The sequence below is a fragment of the Corythoichthys intestinalis genome, unplaced genomic scaffold (assembly GCF_030265065.1).
Source record: "Corythoichthys intestinalis isolate RoL2023-P3 unplaced genomic scaffold, ASM3026506v1 HiC_scaffold_28, whole genome shotgun sequence".
Classification (NCBI taxonomy): domain Eukaryota; kingdom Metazoa; phylum Chordata; class Actinopteri; order Syngnathiformes; family Syngnathidae; genus Corythoichthys; species Corythoichthys intestinalis.
Genome location: NW_026651597.1, coordinates 3,267,966 through 3,286,032, shown reverse-complemented (window position 1 = coordinate 3,286,032; position 18,067 = coordinate 3,267,966).

Genomic DNA, 18,067 nt, shown 5'->3' with positions numbered 1-18,067 from the left:
TGTATCACAATCTAGTAGTTACATGTGGAAATTTGGTTCTAGGACATTTTGTTTGAACGCAATCATCAAACTTAATTAAAAAAGTCATTTAAGCCTTTTCACAGTGAGATCTATGCGATATGGCCGAGAAATGTAATTTTGATGTTAACTCCCAAACCGCTGCGCAGAAGTAAACCAAACTTCACCCATTAGTGTATTGTATCACAATCTAGTAGTTACATGTGGAAATTTGGTTCTAGGACATTTGGTTTGAGCGCAATTATTAAATTTAGGTCAAAAAAGCCATTTAAGCCTTTTCACAGTGAGATCTATGCGATATGGCCGAGAAATGTAATTTTGATGTTAACTCCCAAACCGCTGCGCAGAAGTAAACCAAACTTCACCCATTAGTGTATTGTATCACAATCTAGTAGTTACATGTGGAAATTTGGTTCTAGGACATTTGATTTGAGCGCAATCCTCAAACTTAGGTCAAAAAAGCCATTTAAGCCTTTTCACAGTGAGATCTATGCGATATGGCCGAGAAATGTAATTTTGATGTTAACTCCCAAACCGCTGCGCAGAAGTCAACTAAACTTCACCCAATAGTGTATTGTATCACATTCTAGTAGTTACATTTGAAAATTTCGTTCTAGGACATTTGGTTTGAGCGCAATCATTAAACTTAATTAAAAAAGTCATTTAAGCCTTTTCACAGTGAGATCTATGCGATATGGCCCAGAAATGTAATTTTGATGTTAACTCCCAAACCGCTGCGCAGAAGTCAACCAAACTTCACCCAATAGTGTATTGTATCACAATCTAGTAGTTACATTTGAAAATTTTGTTCTAGGACATTTTGTTTGAACGCAATCATCAAACTTAATTAAAAAAGTCATTTAAGCCTTTTCACAGTGAGATCTATGCGATATGGCCGAGAAATGTAATTTTGATGTTAACTCCCAAACCGCTGCGCAGAAGTCAACCAAACTTCACCCAATAGTGTATTGTATCACATTCTAGTAGTTACATTTGAAAATTTCGTTCTAGGACATTTGGTTTGAGCGCAATTATTAAACTTAGGTCAAAAAAGCCATTTAAGCCTTTTCACAGTGAGATCTATGCGATATGGCCGAGAAATGTAATTTTGATGTTAACTCCCAAACCGCTGCGCAGAAGTCAACCAAACTTCACCCATTAGTGTATTGTATCACAATCTAGTAGTTACATGTGGAAATTTGGTTCTAGGACATTTGATTTGAGCGCAATCCTCAAACTTAGGTCAAAAAAGCCATTTAAGCCTTTTCACAGTGAGATCTATGCGATATGGCCGAGAAATGTAATTTTGATGTTAACTCCCAAACCGCTGCGCAGAAGTCAACTAAACTTCACCCAATAGTGTATTGTATCACATTCTAGTAGTTACATTTGAAAATTTCGTTCTAGGACATTTGGTTTGAGCGCAATCATTAAACTTAATTAAAAAAGTCTTTTAAGCCTTTTCACAGTGAGATCTATGCGATATGGCCGAGAAATGTAATTTTGATGTTAACTCCCAAACCGCTGCGCAGAAGTCAACCAAACTTCACCCAATAGTGTATTGTATCACAATCTAGTAGTTACATTTGAAAATTTTGTTCTAGGACATTTTGTTTGAACGCAATCATCAAACTTAATTAAAAAAGTCATTTAAGCCTTTTCACAGTGAGATCTATGCGATATGGCCGAGAAATGTAATTTTGATGTTAACTCCCAAACCGCTGCGCAGAAGTCAACCAAACTTCACCCAATAGTGTATTGTATCACAATCTAGTAGTTACATTTGAAAATTTTGTTCTAGGAAATTTTGTTTGAGCGCAATCATCAAACTTAATTAAAAAAGTCATTTAAGCCTTTTCACAGTGAGATCTATGCGATATGGCCGAGAAATGTAATTTTGATGTTAACTCCCAAACCGCTGCGCAGAAGTCAACCAAACTTCACCCATTAGTGTATTGTATCACAATCTAGTAGTTACATGTGGAAATTTGGTTCTAGGACATTTGATTTGAGCGCAATCCTCAAACTTAGGTCAAAAAAGCCATTTAAGCCTTTTCACAGTGAGATCTATGCGATATGGCCGAGAAATGTAATTTTGATGTTAACTCCCAAACCGCTGCGCAGAAGTCAACCAAACTTCACCCAATAGTGTATTTTATCACAATCTAGTAGTTACATTTGGAAATTTAGTTTTAGGACATTTGGTTTGAGCGCAATTATTAAACTTAGGTCAAAAAAGCCATTTAAGCCTTTTCACAGTGAGATCTATGCGATATGGCCGAGAAATGTAATTTTGATGTTAACTCCCAAACCGCTGCGCAGAAGTAAACCAAACTTCACCCATTAGTGTATTGTATCACAATCTAGTAGTTACATGTGGAAATTTGGTTCTAGGACATTTGATTTGAGCGCAATCCTCAAACTTAGGTCAAAAAAGCCATTTAAGCCTTTTCACAGTGAGATCTATGCGATATGGCCAAGAAATGTAATTTTGATGTTAACTCCCAAACCGCTGCGCAGAAGTCAACCAAACTTCACCCAATAGTGTATTGTATCACAATCTAGTAGTTACATTTGAAAATTTTGTTCTAGGACATTTTGTTTGAACGCAATCATCAAACTTAATTAAAAAAGTCATTTAAGCCTTTTCACAGTGAGATCTATGCGATATGGCCGAGAAATGTAATTTTGATGTTAACTCCCAAACCGCTGCGCAGAAGTCAACCAAACTTCACCCAATAGTGTATTGTATCACAATCTAGTAGTTACATTTGAAAATTTTGTTCTAGGACATTTTGTTTGAGCGCAATCCTCAAACTTAGGTCAAAAAAGCCATTTAAGCCTTTTCACAGTGAGATCTATGCGATATGGCCGAGAAATGTAATTTTGATGTTAACTCCCAAACCGCTGCGCAGAAGTCAACCAAACTTCACCCAATAGAGTATTGTATCACATTTTAGTAGTTACATTTGAAAATTTCGTACTAGGACATTTGGTTTGAGCGCAATCATTAAACTTAGGTCAAAAAAGCCATTTAAGCCTTTTCACAGTGAGATCTATGCGATATGGCCGAGAAATGTAATTTTGATGTTAACTCCCAAACCGCTGCGCAGAAGTAAACCAAACTTCACCCATTAGTGTATTGTATCACAATCTAGTAGTTACATGCGGAAATTTGGTTCTAGGACATTTGATTTGAGCGCAATCCTCAAACTTAGGTCAAAAAAGCCATTTAAGCCTTTTCACAGTGAGATCTATGCGATATGGCCGAGAAATGTAATTTTGGTGTTAACTCCCAAACCGCTGCGCAGAAGTCAACCAAACTTCACCCAATAGTGTATTGTATCACAATCTAGTAGTTACATTTGAAAATTTTGTTCTAGGACATTTTGTTTGAACGCAATCATCAAACTTAATTAAAAAAGTCATTTAAGCCTTTTCACAGTGAGATCTATGCGATATGGCCGAGAAATGTAATTTTGATGTTAACTCCCAAACCGCTGCGCAGAAGTCAACCAAACTTCACCCATTAGTGTATTGTATCACAATCTAGTAGTTACATGTGGAAATTTGGTTATAGGACATTTGATTTGAGCGCAATCCTCAAACAGGTCAAAAAAGCCATTTAAGCCTTTTCACAGTGAGATCTATGCGATATGGCCGAGAAATGTAATTTTGATGTTAACTCCCAAACCGCTGCGCAGAAGTCAACCAAACTTCACCCAATAGTGTATTTTATCACAATCTAGTAGTTACATTTGGAAATTTAGTTCTAGGACATTTGATTTGAGCGCAATATTCAAACTTAATTAAAAAAAGTCATTTAAGCCTTTTCACAGTGAGATCTATGCGATATGGCCGAGAAATGTAATTTTGATGTTCACTCCCAAACCGCTGCGCAGAAGTAAACCAAACTTCAACCATTAGTGTATTGTATCACAATCTAGTAGTTACATGTGGAAATTTGGTTCTAGGACATTTGATTTGAGCGCAATCCTCAAACTTAGGTCAAAAAAGCCATTTAAGCCTTTTCACAATGAGATCTATGCGATATGGCCGAGAAATGTAATTTTGATGTTAACTCCCAAACCGCTGCGCAGAAGTCAACCAAACTTCACCCAATAGTGTATTGTATCACAATCTAGTAGTTACATTTGAAAATTTTGTTTTAGGACATTTTGTTTGAACGCAATCATCAAACTTAATTAAAAAAGTCATTTAAGCCTTTTCACAGTGAGATCTATGTGATATGGCCGAGAAATGTAATTTTGATGTTAACTCCCAAACCGCTGCGCAGAAGTCAACCAAACTTCACCCAATAGTGTATTGTATCACATTCTAGTAGTTACATTTGAAAATTTCGTTCTAGGACATTTGGTTTGAGCGCAATCATTAAACTTAGGTCAAAAAAGCCATTTAAGCCTTTTCACAGTGAGATCTATGCGATATGGCCGAGAAATGTAATTTTGATGTTAACTCCCAAACCGCTGCGAAGAAGTCAACCAAACTTCACCCAATAGTGTATTGTATCACAATCTAGTAGTTACATTTGAAAATTTGGTTCTAGGACATTTGATTTGAGCGCAATCCTCAAACTTAGGTCAAAAAAGCCATTTAAGCCTTTTCACAGTGAGATCTATGCGATATGGCCGAGAAATGTAATTTTGATGTTAACTCCCAAACCGCTGCGCAGAAGTAAACCAAACTTCACCCATTAGTGTATTGTATCACAATCTAGTAGTTACATGTGAAAATTTGGTTCTAGGACATTTGATTTGAGCGCAATCCTCAAACTTAGGTCAAAAAAGCCATTTAAGCCTTTTCACAGTGAGATCTATGCGATATGGCCGAGAAATGTAATTTTGATGTTAACTCCCAAACCGCTGCGCAGAAGTCAACCAAACTTCACCCAATAGTGTATTGTATCACATTCTAGTAGTTACATTTGAAAATTTCGTTCTAGGACATTTGTTTTGTGCGCAATTATTAAACTTAGGTCAAAAAAGCCATTTAAGCCTTTTCACAGTGAGATCTATGCGATATGGCCGAGAAATGTAATTTTGATGTTAACTCCCAAACCGCTGCGCAGAAGTAAACCAAACTTCACCCATTAGTGTATTGTATCACAATCTAGTAGTTACATGTGGAAATTTGGTTCTAGGACATTTGATTTGAGCGCAATCCTCAAACTTAGGTGAAAAAAGCCATTTAAGCCTTTTCACAGTGAGATCTATGCGATATGGCCGAGAAATGTAATTTTGATGTTAACTCCCAAACCGCTGCGCAGAAGTCAACTAAACTTCACCCAATAGTGTATTGTATCACATTCTAGTAGTTACATTTGAAAATTTCGTTCTAGGACATTTGGTTTGAGCGCAATCATTAAACTTAATTAAAAAAGTCATTTAAGCCTTTTCACAGTGAGATCTATGCGATATGGCCGAGAAATGTAATTTTGATGTTAACTCCCAAACCGCTGCGCAGAAGTCAACCAAACTTCACCCAATAGTGTATTGTATCACATTCTAGTAGTTACATTTGAAAATTTCGTTCTAGGACATTTGGTTTGAGCGCAATCATTAAACTTAGGTCAAAAAAGCCATTTAAGCCTTTTCACAGTGAGATCTATGCGATATGGCCGAGAAATGTAATTTTGATGTTAACTCCCAAACCGCTGCGCAGAAGTCAACCAAACTTCACCCAATAGTGTATTGTATCACAATCTAGTAGTTACATTTGAAAATTTTGTTCTAGGAAATTTTGTTTGAGCGCAATCATCAAACTTAATTAAAAAAGTCATTTAAGCCTTTTCACAGTGAGATCTATGCGATATGGCCGAGAAATGTAATTTTGATGTTAACTCCCAAACCGCTGCGCAGAAGTCAACCAAACTTCACCCATTAGTGTATTGTATCACAATCTAGTAGTTACATGTGAAAATTTGGTTCTAGGACATTTGATTTGAGCGCAATCCTCAAACTTAGGTCAAAAAAGCCATTTAAGCCTTTTCACAGTGAGATCTATGCGATATGGCCGAGAAATGTAATTTTGATGTTAACTCCCAAACCGCTGCGCAGAAGTCAACCAAACTTCACCCAATAGTGTATTGTATCACATTCTAGTAGTTACATTTGAAAATTTCGTTCTAGGACATTTGGTTTGAGCGCAATCCTCAAACTTAGGTCAAAAAAGCCATTTAAGCCTTTTCACAGTGAGATCTATGCGATATGGCCGAGAAATGTAATTTTGATGTTAACTCCCAAACCGCTGCGAAGAAGTCAACTAAACTTCACCCAATAGTGTATTGTATCACATTCTAGTAGTTACATTTGAAAATTTCGTTCTAGGACATTTGGTTTGAGCGCAATCATTAAACTTAATTAAAAAAGTCTTTTAAGCCTTTTCACAGTGAGATCTATGCGATATGGCCGAGAAATGTAATTTTGATGTTAACTCCCAAACCGCTGCGCAGAAGTCAACCAAACTTCACCCAATAGTGTATTGTATCACAATCTAGTAGTTACATTTGAAAATTTTGTTCTAGGACATTTTGTTTGAACGCAAACATCAAACTTAATTAAAAAAGTCATTTAAGCCTTTTCACAGTGAGATCTATGCGATATGGCCGAGAAATGTAATTTTGATGTTAACTCCCAAACCGCTGCGCAGAAGTCAACCAAACTTCACCCAATAGTGTATTGTATCACAATCTAGTAGTTACATTTGAAAATTTTGTTCTAGGACATTTTGTTTGAACGCAATCATCAAACTTAATTAAAAAAGTCATTTAAGCCTTTTCACAGTGAGATCTATGCGATATGGCCGAGAAATGTAATTTTGATGTTAACTCCCAAACCGCTGCGCAGAAGTCAACCAAACTTCACCCAATAGTGTATTGTATCACATTCTAGTAGTTACATTTGAAAATTTCGTACTAGGACATTTGGTTTGAGCGCAATCATTAAACTTAGGTCAAAAAAGCCATTTAAGCCTTTTCACAGTGAGATCTATGCGATATGGCCGAGAAATGTAATTTTGATGTTAACTCCCAAACCGCTGCGCAGAAGTAAACCAAACTTCACCCATTAGTGTATTGTATCACAATCTAGTAGTTACATGCGGAAATTTGGTTCTAGGACATTTGATTTGAGCGCAATCCTCAAACTTAGGTCAAAAAAGCCATTTAAGCCTTTTCACAGTGAGATCTATGCGATATGGCCGAGAAATGTAATTTTGATGTTAACTCCCAAACCGCTGCGCAGAAGTCAACCAAACTTCACCCAATAGTGTATTGTATCACAATCTAGTAGTTACATTTGAAAATTTTGTTCTAGGACATTTTGTTTGAACGCAATCATCAAACTTAATTAAAAAAGTCATTTAAGCCTTTTCACAGTGAGATCTATGCGATATGGCCGAGAAATGTAATTTTGATGTTAACTCCCAAACCGCTGCGCAGAAGTCAACCAAACTTCACCCATTAGTGTATTGTATCACAATCTAGTAGTTACATGTGGAAATTTGGTTCTAGGACATTTGATTTGAGCGCAATCCTCAAACTTAGGTCAAAAAAGCCATTTAAGCCTTTTCACAGTGAGATCTATGCGATATGGCCGAGAAATGTAATTTTGATGTTAACTCCCAAACCGCTGTGCAGAAGTCAACTAAACTTCACCCAATAGTGTATTGTATCACATTCTAGTAGTTACATTTGAAAATTTCGTTCTAGGAAATTTTGTTTGAGCGCAATCATCAAACTTAATTAAAAAAGTCATTTAAGCCTTTTCACAGTGAGATCTATGCGATATGGCCGTGAAATGTAATTTTGATGTTAACTCCCAAACCGCTGCGCAGAAGTCAACCAAACTTCACCCATTAGTGTATTGTATCACAATCTAGTAGTTACATGTGGAAATTTGGTTCTAGGACATTTGATTTGAGCGCAATCCTCAAACTTAGGTCAAAAAAGCCATTTAAGCCTTTTCACAGTGAGATCTATGCGATATGGCCGAGAAATGTAATTTTGATGTTAACTCCCAAACCGCTGCGCAGAAGTCAACCAAACTTCACCCAATAGTGTATTGTATCACAATCTAGTAGTTACATTTGAAAATTTTGTTCTAGGACATTTTGTTTGAACGCAATCATCAAACTTAATTAAAAAAGTTATTTAAGCCTTTTCACAGTGAGATCTATGCGATATGGCCGAGAAATGTAATTTTGATGTTAACTCCCAAACCGCTGCGCAGAAGTCAACCAAACTTCACCCAATAGTGTATTGTATCACAATCTAGTAGTTACATTTGAAAATTTTGTTCTAGGACATTTTGTTTGAGCGCATTCCTCAAACTTAGGTCAAAAAAGCCATTTAAGCCTTTTCACAGTGAGATCTATGCGATATGGCCGAGAAATGTAATTTTGATGTTAACTCCCAAACCGCTGCGCAGAAGTCAACCAAACTTCACCCAATAGTGTATTGTATCACATTCTAGTAGTTACATTAGAAAATTTCGTACTAGGACATTTGGTTTGAGCGCAATCATTAAACTTAGGTCAAAAAAGCCATTTAAGCCTTTTCACAGTGAGATCTATGCGATATGGCCGAGAAATGTAATTTTGATGTTAACTCCCAAACCGCTGCGCAGAAGTAAACCAAACTTCACCCATTAGTGTATTGTATCACAATCTAGTAGTTACATGCGGAAATTTGGTTCTAGGACATTTGATTTGAGCGCAATCCTCAAACTTAGGTCAAAAAAGCCATTTAAGCCTTTTCACAGTGAGATCTATGCGATATGGCCGAGAAATGTAATTTTGATGTTAACTCCCAAACCGCTGCGCAGAAGTAAACCAAACTTCACCCATTAGTGTATTGTATCACAATCTAGTAGTTACATGCGGAAATTTGGTTCTAGGACATTTGATTTGAGCGCAATCCTCAAACTTAGGTCAAAAAAGCCATTTAAGCCTTTTCACAGTGAGATCTATGCGATATGGCCGAGAAATGTAATTTTGATGTTAACTCCCAAACCGCTGCGCAGAAGTCAACCAAACTTCACCCATTAGTGTATTGTATCACAATCTAGTAGTTACATGTGGAAATTTGGTTATAGGACATTTGATTTGAGCGCAATCCTCAAACTTAGGTCAAAAAAGCCATTTAAGCCTTTTCACAGTGAGATCTATGCGATATGGCCGAGAAATGTAATTTTGATGTTAACTCCCAAACCGCTGTGCAGAAGTCAACCAAACTTCACCCATTAGTGTATTGTATCACAATCTAGTAGTTACATTTGAAAATTTTGTTCTAGGACATTTTGTTTGAACGCAATCATCAAACTTAATTACAAAAGTCATTTAAGCCTTTTCACATTGAGATCTATGCGATATGGCCGAGAAATGTAATTTTGATGTTAACTCCCAAACCGCTGCGCAGAAGTCAACCAAACTTCACCCAATAGTGTATTTTATCACAATCTAGTAGTTACATTTGGAAATTTAGTTCTAGGACATTTGATTTGAGCGCAATATTCAAACTTAATTAAAAAAAGTCATTTAAGCCTTTTCACAGTGAGATCTATGCGATATGGCCGAGAAATGTAATTTTGATGTTCACTCCCAAACCGCTGCGCAGAAGTCAACCAAACTTCAACCATTAGTGTATTGTATCACAATCTAGTAGTTACATGTGGAAATTTGGTTCTAGGACATTTGATTTGAGCGCAATCCTCAAACTTAGGTCAAAAAAGCCATTTAAGCCTTTTCACAGTGAGATCTATGCGATATGGCCGAGAAATGTAATTTTGATGTTAACTCCCAAACCGCTGCGCAGAAGTCAACCAAACTTCACCCAATAGTGTATTGTATCACAATCTAGTAGTTACATTTGAAAATTTTGTTCTAGGACATTTTGTTTGAGCGCAATCATCAAACTTAATTAAAAAAGTCATTTAAGCCTTTTCACAGTGAGATCTATGCGATATGGCCGAGAAATGTAATTTTGATGTTAACTCCCAAACCGCTGCGCAGAAGTAAACCAAACTTCACCCATTAGTGTATTGTATCACAATCTAGTAGTTACATGTGGAAATTTGGTTCTAGGACATTTGATTTGAGCGCAATCCTCAAACTTAGGTCAAAAAAGACATTTAAGCCTTTTCACAGTGAGATCTATGCGATATGGCCGAGAAATGTAATTTTGATGTTAACTCCCAAACCGCTGCGCAGAAGTCAACCAAACTTCACCCAATAGTGTATTTTATCACAATCTAGTAGTTACATTTGGAAATTTAGTTCTAGGACATTTGATTTGAGCGCAATATTCAAACTTAATTAAAAAAAGTCATTTAAGCCTTTTCACAGTGAGATCTATGCGATATGGCCGAGAAATGTAATTGTGATGTTCACTCCCAAACCGCTGCGCAGAAGTCAACCAAACTTCAACCATTAGTGTATTGTATCACAATCTAGTAGTTACATGTGGAAATTTGGTTCTAGGACATTTGATTTGAGCGCAATCCTCAAACTTAGGTCAAAAAAGCCATTTAAGCCTTTTCACAGTGAGATCTATGCGATATGGCCGAGAAATGTAATTTTGATGTTAACTCCCAAACCGCTGCGCAGAAGTCAACCAAACTTCACCCAATAGTGTATTGTATCACAATCTAGTAGTTACATTTGAAAATTTTGTTCTAGGACATTTTGTTTGAGCGCAATCATCAAACTTAATTAAAAAAGTCATTTAAGCCTTTTCACAGTGAGATCTATGCGATATGGCCGAGAAATGTAATTTTGATGTTAACTCCCAAACCGCTGCGCAGAAGTAAACCAAACTTCACCCATTAGTGTATTGTATCACAATCTAGTAGTTACATGTGGAAATTTGGTTCTAGGACATTTGATTTGAGCGCAATCCTCAAACTTAGGTCAAAAAAGACATTTAAGCCTTTTCACAGTGAGATCTATGCGATATGGCCGAGAAATGTAATTTTGATGTTAACTCCCAAACCGCTGCGCAGAAGTCAACCAAACTTCACCCAATAGTGTATTGTATCACAATCTAGTAGTTACATTTGAAAATTTTGTTTTAGGACATTTTGTTTGAACGCAATCATCAAACTTAATTAAAAAAGTCATTTAAGCCTTTTCACAGTGAGATCTATGTGATATGGCCGAGAAATGTAATTTTGATGTTAACTCCCAAACCGCTGCGCAGAAGTCAACCAAACTTCACCCAATAGTGTATTGTATCACAATCTAGTAGTTACATTTGAAAATTTTGTTTTAGGACATTTTGTTTGAACGCAATCATCAAACTTAATTAAAAAAGTCATTTAAGCCTTTTCACAGTGAGATCTATGTGATATGGCCGAGAAATGTAATTTTGATGTTAACTCCCAAACCGCTGCGCAGAAGTCAACCAAACTTCACCCATTAGTGTATTGTATCACAATCTAGTAGTTACATGTGGAAATTTGGTTATAGGACATTTGATTTGAGCGCAATCCTCAAACAGGTCAAAAAAGCCATTTAAGCCTTTTCACAGTGAGATCTATGCGATATGGCCGAGAAATGTAATTTTGATGTTAACTCCCAAACCGCTGCGCAGAAGTCAACCAAACTTCACCCAATAGTGTATTTTATCACAATCTAGTAGTTACATTTGGAAATTTAGTTCTAGGACATTTGATTTGAGCGCAATATTCAAACTTAATTAAAAAAAGTCATTTAAGCCTTTTCACAGTGAGATCTATGCGATATGGCCGAGAAATGTAATTTTGATGTTCACTCCCAAACAGCTGCGCAGAAGTCAACCAAACTTCAACCATTAGTGTATTGTATCACAATCTAGTAGTTACATGTGGAAATTTGGTTCTAGGACATTTGATTTGAGCGCAATCCTCAAACTTAGGTCAAAAAAGCCATTTAAGCCTTTTCACAGTGAGATCTATGCGATATGGCCGAGAAATGTAATTTTGATGTTAACTCCCAAACCGCTGCGCAGAAGTCAACCAAACTTCACCCAATAGTGTATTGTATCACAATCTAGTAGTTACATTTGAAAATTTTGTTCTAGGACATTTTGTTTGAGCGCAATCATCAAACTTAATTAAAAAAGTCATTTAAGCCTTTTCACAGTGAGATCTATGCGATGTGGCCGAGAAATGTAATTTTGATGTTAACTCCCAAACCGCTGCGCAGAAGTAAACCAAACTTCACCCATTAGTGTATTGTATCACAATCTAGTAGTTACATGTGGAAATTTGGTTCTAGGACATTTGGTTTGAGCGCAATCCTCAAACTTAGGTCAAAAAAGCCATTTAAGCCTTTTCACAATGAGATCTATGCGATATGGCCGAGAAATGTAATTTTGATGTTAACTCCCAAACCGCTGCGCAGAAGTCAACCAAACTTCACCCAATAGTGTATTGTATCACAATCTAGTAGTTACATTTGAAAATTTTGTTTTAGGACATTTTGTTTGAACGCAATCATCAAACTTAATTAAAAAAGTCATTTAAGCCTTTTCACAGTGAGATCTATGTGATATGGCCGAGAAATGTAATTTTGATGTTAACTCCCAAACCGCTGCGCAGAAGTCAACCAAACTTCACCCAATAGTGTATTGTATCACATTCTAGTAGTTACATTTGAAAATTTCGTTCTAGGACATTTGGTTTGAGCGCAATCATTAAACTTAGGTCAAAAAAGCCATTTAAGTCTTTTCACAGTGAGATCTATGCGATATGGCCGAGAAATGTAATTTTGATGTTAACTCCCAAACCGCTGCGAAGAAGTCAACCAAACTTCACCCAATAGTGTATTGTATCACAATCTAGTAGTTACATTTGAAAATTTGGTTCTAGGACATTTGATTTGAGCGCAATCCTCAAACTTAGGTCAAAAAAGCCATTTAAGCCTTTTCACAGTGAGATCTATGCGATATGGCCGAGAAATGTAATTTTGATGTTAACTCCCAAACCGCTGCGCAGAAGTCAACCAAACTTCACCCAATAGTGTATTGTATCACATTCTAGTAGTTACATTTAAAAATTTCGTTCTAGGACATTTGGTTTGAGCGCAATTATTAAACTTAGCTCAAAAAAGCCATTTAAGCCTTTTCACAGTGAGATCTATGCGATATGGCCGAGAAATGTAATTTTGATGTTAACTCCCAAACCGCTGCGCAGAAGTAAACCAAACTTCACCCATTAGTGTATTGTATCACAATCTACTAGTTACATGTGGAAATTTGGTTCTAGGACATTTGATTTGAGCGCAATCCTCAAACTTAGGTCAAAAAAGCCATTTAAGCCTTTTCACAGTGAGATCTATGCGATATGGCCGAGAAATGTAATTTTGATGTTAACTCCCAAACCGCTGCGCAGAAGTCAACCAAACTTCACCCAATAGTGTATTGTATCACATTCTAGTAGTTACATTTGAAAATTTCGTTCTAGGACATTTGTTTTGTGCGCAATTATTAAACTTAGGTCAAAAAAGCCATTTAAGCCTTTTCACAGTGAGATCTATGCGATATGGCCGAGAAATGTAATTTTGATGTTAACTCCCAAACCGCTGCGCAGAAGTAAACCAAACTTCACCCATTAGTGTATTGTATCACAATCTAGTAGTTACATGTGGAAATTTGGTTCTAGGACATTTGATTTGAGCGCAATCCTCAAACTTAGGTCAAAAAAGCCATTTAAGCCTTTTCACAGTGAGATCTATGCGATATGGCCGAGAAATGTAATTTTGATGTTAACTCTCAAACCGCTGCGCAGAAGTCAACTAAACTTCACCCAATAGTGTATTGTATCACATTCTAGTAGTTACATTTGAAAATTTCGTTCTAGGACATTTGGTTTGAGCGCAATCATTAAACTTAATTAAAAAAGTCATTTAAGCCTTTTCACAGTGAGATCTATGCGATATGGCCGAGAAATGTAATTTTGATGTTAACTCCCAAACCGCTGCGCAGAAGTCAACCAAACTTCACCCAATAGTGTATTGTATCACAATCTAGTAGTTACATTTGAAAATTTTGTTCTAGGAAATTTTGTTTGAGCGCAATCATCAAACTTAATTAAAAAAGTCATTTAAGCCTTTTCACAGTGAGATCTATGCGATATGGCCGAGAAATGTAATTTTGATGTTAACTCCCAAACCGCTGCGCAGAAGTCAACCTAACTTCACCCAATAGTGTATTGTATCACATTCTAGTAGTTACATTTGAAAATTTCGTTCTAGGACATTTGGTTTGAGCGCAATTATTAAACTTAGGTCAAAAAAGCCATTTAAGCCTTTTCACAGTGAGATCTATGCGATATGGCCGAGAAATGTAATTTTGATGTTAACTCCCAAACCGCTGCGCAGAAGTAAACCAAACTTCACCCATTAGTGTATTGTATCACAATCTAGTAGTTACATGTGGAAATTTGGTTCTAGGACATTTGATTTGAGCGCAATCCTCAAACTTAGGTCAAAAAAGCCATTTAAGCCTTTTCACAGTGAGATCTATGCGATATGGCTGAGAAATGTAATTTTGATGTTAACTCCCAAACCGCTGCGAAGAAGTCAACTAAACTTCACCCAATAGTGTATTGTATCACATTCTAGTAGTTACATTTGAAAATTTCGTTCTAGGACATTTGGTTTGAGCGCAATCATTAAACTTAATTAAAAAAGTCTTTTAAGCCTTTTCACAGTGAGATCTATGCGATATGGCCGAGAAATGTAATTTTGATGTTAACTCCCAAACCGCTGCGCAGAAGTCAACCAAACTTCACCCAATAGTGTATTGTATCACAATCTAGTAGTTACATTTGAAAATTTTGTTCTAGGACATTTTGTTTGAACGCAATCATCAAACTTAATTAAAAAAGTCATTTAAGCCTTTTCACAGTGAGATCTATGCGATATGGCCGAGAAATGTAATTTTGATGTTAACTCCCAAACCGCTGCGCAGAAGTCAACCAAACTTCACCCAATAGTGTATTGTATCACAATCTAGTAGTTACATTTGAAAATTTTGTTCTAGGAAATTTTGTTTGAGCGCAATCATCAAACTTAATTAAAAAAGTCATTTAAGCCTTTTCACAGTGAGATCTATGCGATATGGCCGAGAAATGTAATTTTGATGTTAACTCCCAAACCGCTGCGCAGAAGTCAACCAAACTTCACCCATTAGTGTATTGTATCACAATCTAGTAGTTACATGTGGAAATTTGGTTCTAGGACATTTGATTTGAGCGCAATCCTCAAACTTAGGTCAAAAAAGCCATTTAAGCCTTTTCACAGTGAGATCTATGCGATATGGCCGAGAAATGTAATTTTGATGTTAACTCCCAAACCGCTGCGCAGAAGTCAACCAAACTTCACCCAACAGTGTATTGTATCACAATCTAGTAGTTACATTTGAAAATTTTGTTCTAGGACATTTTGTTTGAACGCAATCATCAAACTTAATTAAAAAAGTCATTTAAGCCTTTTCACAGTGAGATCTATGCGATATGGCCGAGAAATGTAATTTTGATGTTAACTCCAAAACCGCTGCGCAGAAGTCAACCAAACTTCACCCAATAGTGTATTGTATCACAATCTAGTAGTTACATTTGAAAATTTTGTTCTAGGACATTTTGTTTGAGCGCAATCCTCAAACTTAGGTCAAAAAAGCCATTTAAGCCTTTTCACAGTGAGATCTATGCGATATGGCCGAGAAATGTAATTTTGATGTTAACTCCCAAACCGCTGCGCAGAAGTAAACCAAACGTCACCCAATAGTGTATTGTATCACATTCTAGTAGTTACATTTGAAAATTTCGTACTAGGACATTTGGTTTGAGCGCAATCATTAAACTTAGGTCAAAAAAGCCATTTAAGCCTTTTCACAGTGAGATCTATGCGATATGGCCGAGAAATGTAATTTTGATGTTAACTCCCAAACCGCTGCGCAGAAGTAAACCAAACTTCACCCATTAGTGTATTGTATCACAATCTAGTAGTTACATGCGGAAATTTGGTTCTAGGACATTTGATTTGAGCGCAATCCTCAAACTTAGGTCAAAAAAGCCATTTAAGCCTTTTCACAGTGAGATCTATGCGATATGGCCGAGAAATGTAATTTTGATGTTAACTCCCAAACCGCTGCGCAGAAGTCAACCAAACTTCACCCATTAGTGTATTGTATCACAATCTAGTAGTTACATGTGGAAATTTGGTTCTAGGACATTTGATTTGAGCGCAATCCTCAAACTTAGGTCAAAAAAGCCATTTAAGCCCTTTCACAGTGAGATCTATGCGATATGGCCGAGAAATGTAATTTTGATGTTAACTCCCAAACCGCTGTGCAGAAGTCAACTAAACTTCACCCAATAGTGTATTGTATCACAATCTAGTAGTTACATTTGAAAATTTCGTTCTAGGACATTTGGTTTGAGCGCAATCATTAAACTTAATTAAAAAAGTCTTTTAAGCCTTTTCACAGTGAGATCTATGCGATATGGCCGAGAAATGTAATTTTGATGTTAACTCCCAAACCGCTGCGCAGAAGTCAACCAAACTTCACCCAATAGTGTATTGTATCACAATCTAGTAGTTACATTTGAAAATTTTGTTTTAGGACATTTTGTTTGAACGCAATCATCAAACTTAATTAAAAAAGTCATTTAAGCCTTTTCACAGTGAGATCTATGTGATATGGCCGAGAAATGTAATTTTGATGTTAACTCCCAAACCGCTGCGCAGAAGTCAACCAAACTTCACCCAATAGTGTATTGTATCACATTCTAGTAGTTACATTTGAAAATTTCGTTCTAGGACATTTGGTTTGAGCGCAATCATTAAACTTAGGTCAAAAAAGCCATTTAAGTCTTTTCACAGTGAGATCTATGCGATATGGCCGAGAAATGTAATTTTGATGTTAACTCCCAAACCGCTGCGAAGAAGTCAACCAAACTTCACCCAATAGTGTATTGTATCACAATCTAGTAGTTACATTTGAAAATTTGGTTCTAGGACATTTGATTTGAGCGCAATCCTCAAACTTAGGTCAAAAAAGCCATTTAAGCCTTTTCACAGTGAGATCTATGCGATATGGCCGAGAAATGTAATTTTGATGTTAACTCCCAAACCGCTGCGCAGAAGTCAACCAAACTTCACCCAATAGTGTATTGTATCACATTCTAGTAGTTACATTTAAAAATTTCGTTCTAGGACATTTGGTTTGAGCGCAATTATTAAACTTAGCTCAAAAAAGCCATTTAAGCCTTTTCACAGTGAGATCTATGCGATATGGCCGAGAAATGTAATTTTGATGTTAACTCCCAAACCGCTGCGCAGAAGTAAACCAAACTTCACCCATTAGTGTATTGTATCACAATCTACTAGTTACATGTGGAAATTTGGTTCTAGGACATTTGATTTGAGCGCAATCCTCAAACTTAGGTCAAAAAAGCCATTTAAGCCTTTTCACAGTGAGATCTATGCGATATGGCCGAGAAATGTAATTTTGATGTTAACTCCCAAACCGCTGCGCAGAAGTCAACCAAACTTCACCCAATAGTGTATTGTATCACATTCTAGTAGTTACATTTGAAAATTTCGTTCTAGGACATTTGTTTTGTGCGCAATTATTAAACTTAGGTCAAAAAAGCCATTTAAGCCTTTTCACAGTGAGATCTATGCGATATGGCCGAGAAATGTAATTTTGATGTTAACTCCCAAACCGCTGCGCAGAAGTAAACCAAACTTCACCCATTAGTGTATTGTATCACAATCTAGTAGTTACATGTGGAAATTTGGTTCTAGGACATTTGATTTGAGCGCAATCCTCAAACTTAGGTCAAAAAAGCCATTTAAGCCTTTTCACAGTGAGATCTATGCGATATGGCCGAGAAATGTAATTTTGATGTTAACTCTCAAACCGCTGCGCAGAAGTCAACTAAACTTCACCCAATAGTGTATTGTATCACATTCTAGTAGTTACATTTGAAAATTTCGTTCTAGGACATTTGGTTTGAGCGCAATCATTAAACTTAATTAAAAAAGT